Source organism: Pinus tabuliformis, chromosome 7, assembly GCF_031772625.1.
Source record: "Pinus tabuliformis cultivar Carrire ecotype Pingquan chromosome 7, CPIR1, whole genome shotgun sequence".
NCBI classification, from domain to species: domain Eukaryota; kingdom Viridiplantae; phylum Streptophyta; class Pinopsida; order Pinales; family Pinaceae; genus Pinus; species Pinus tabuliformis.
The window spans coordinates 307779465-307782497 of NC_142293.1; the positions used below are offsets into that span (position 1 = coordinate 307779465).

General features: G+C 39.1%; 1 pseudogene; it reads left to right on the forward strand.

The window, feature by feature from the left end:
• Positions 1 to 462: 462 nt before the first annotated feature.
• Positions 463 to 2820, forward strand: LOC149247099 (E3 ubiquitin-protein ligase CSU1-like; annotated as a pseudogene).
• The last annotated feature ends 213 nt before the right edge of the window (positions 2821 to 3033 follow it).

Sequence of the window (3033 nt, forward strand, 5' to 3'; positions counted from 1 at the left end):
CTTCTCGAGTGACAATGAAAGTAAATTTAGGAGTAGTCTACCTAGGCGGAGGAATGGCCGGGTTTCTGTCACCGCCCTGAAAATCGTTCGTCTCCAGCTGTCGAAAATCCCTCCACCCTCCGCCACCCTCCCCTGGCAATCCTGACATTCCCTGACAGAAAGTCCGATCGGAGCTGGAAATCCTAACATCCCCTGACAGATCAGATCCGAGCTGGAATTGTAGCCGCGGAGAGTTATCACCATTTCTAATTCGAAATGAGGAATTGCGATCCTGCAGGCTGCTCACTCACCTTCCTCCTCGACTTGGTGCCTCCTGATCTGCAATTCCATTCCTCCTCTCTGCAGCTCACCACCCAGGGACAATTTAGTGACACCTCCGACTCTGTTAATGACTGAATGTGACATGCACCATTTCAGTCTTGTATCTGTCACTGGTAATCATAAATCCCCGAGTTAGTGAATATGCCACAGAGGCATTCAAAGAACAACAATGACTTGGTGTTCTTTACATATGATGAGAAGAGAAAGCTTGGGTATGGTACTCAAAAGGAAAGGCTCGAAAAGGACTCCATTAAGCCCTTTGATGCCTGCTCTCTGTGCCTGAAGCCATTGATAGAACCCCTCTACTGTTAGAAGGGCTACCTCTTCTACAAAAAATGCATTCTAGAATGCCTGTTAGTGCAAAAGAAAGACATCAAGAGGTAAGATTCGTTATCCTGAATAAACCCAGTTTTTAGTTTTGAATTTTTTGGAGTATTTGGTATTGTTCTCCCTTGATTTGGGAAAATAGGTTCCGGCTACCAGTATCTTATAGGATTCTATAAGGGTTTTCTCTTTGGGTGTTACTGGTCCTCTGTCGGGAATTGTTCCTATATTATGGTTTTTCATGGAATCCTCCAATTGGGTTTGTGAGCATTTTTTGTCCCATTTTTTATGTTTTGTTTCAGGTAATGGATTCCTGTTATTAGGTTTCTTGGGTAACTATGCAAGATTGAGAAATATTGGAGAGAACATATAATTTTTAGATGTGCTGCCCATAAAAACATGCACTGTAAATTAAATATAAGTGATGTCTCTTCTTTTCCACAACTAGTGGCAAGTGAATATATAGGTTGGTTAGGGAAACTATCGGACACGAATATAGAACAAGTAAAAAATAAATTCAAATGATGAGGCGCGATAAACCTTCCTTTTGTAATTAAAGACCCTTTTGACTTGATAGGCATTAACCTCCTTACAAGATCCACATTACAATTAGGTTGTTTTTAAGCTGTGAAGCTATGATCGATGGCATCCATTTTATCAGAGTCACCTAGGACTTCCATCTGACATTTATCCACCAATGTCGCAGCATCAACACAACCCACAGCCTGAAACTATTTGGTCAACTATATTGAGGATGAAGGCTACCAGATTTTAACCGTGTCATCATCACTACAAGTGCTTCAACTTGCTTCCAGACTGTAGCCTGTTGGACTAGTTACTAGGCCTTCTTTGCCTGGGTAGATGATCTCCCTCCACCTACTAGAATAAAGCTCTTATGTTTGTCTAGGGTCTATGTTATTTTCTTTGAAGGAATCATATGGCTACATTTTGTATGAATGGCACTGCCTTTTGATTTGTTGGGAATTTCAAATCTGCATGAGATGCCCAACAAGATTATAATATTATTCCATTTATTTCTTGATGGCGCTCGTTAATCTGGATTCAATGGAATTGGACATTTGTATGGCTTAGTTATCATAGTACCAAGGTTTATTACAATTGACATTACTCTGCTTTGATGGCTCTTGTTAATCTGGATTCAATGGAATTGGACATTTGTATGGCTCAGTTATCATAGTACTGAGGTTGATCACAATTGACATTAATCTGCTTTGAGCTTTGGATGCCACTGTGCATATTTTGACTATGGGGTCATATTATTCGTTGCATATAGTTTAAGCTAGAAGTTTGGATACTACATGGTAGAAACGAGTGTTGCTGGGATCGTATCCCTATTAATTATCAGTAGAATGACTACTTTAGGTTGTTGGCACTTCAATGTTGAGAGTACCAAAAATCTGATATATTTAGGTTTTTAATTTAAATTTTTTATGAGTGGGTATTGTAAGTTGCTAGTGTTATCGGTGTATGTATGATTTGACAGGAAACTTGCAAGCTATGAAGCACATCAAAAACAGGAGAAGGAGGAGGAAGAAGAGAAGCTGTTGTTAAAGAGGTAACAGAAAATTGATGCATTTGATCAGCAAAACAATGGTGTTGTACCTCAATATAATGAAAAAAATCACATTCGAGACAAAAATAGTTTTCATGGGGCCAATAGTGTTAAAGTGACTTCATTTGAAGCGATGGCAATTCAGACAATGAAAGCATTTTGGCTGCCATCAGCAACTCCTAAGGCTCAAGCAAAAGTTGAGGCACCTTCACTTGATACAATCTACCTAGAGGGTAAAGAGAAACTGAAGTTGAAGTCTCTATTTCCAGTTATTTTTACCAAGGATCCACATGATAAAAAATCTAAGGTTTTGGGGGCCAGTTCTATTTTCCCTAGTTGCAAAGATACACTAACAAATAGGCATACACTAATGGCAATTAGCACTTGTGGCCATATTTATTGCAAAAAGTGTGCAAAGAAATTTGTTAAATTAGATGGGGTTTGTTGTCTACAATAGAAGCTGCAAAGAAAAGCATTTGCTCACCCTGGAAAAAGGAGGTACTGGACATTCTGGTCACAAGGACCACTTGGAGGCAACCGATTTCAAACATGTTGGAAGTGGTTCTGGCATGGGACTTATGAGGCCAACAGTTAAAACATGAACATCAAACTCATGTTGAACTACTATGTATAAATATGATTAAGTAGTCCTGGAATTTTAGTTTTATTGGATTTCATAAATTTGACCAAATAAATCTTGCTTTGATTTTGCGTTCTAATTTTGAGGCTCTTATGCATCTGGAGATTTAGGATGACGGTGCATCTCTTTTCAAGCATGTGATCGAAAAATCATGCAGGCATTTACTTTTTGCTCC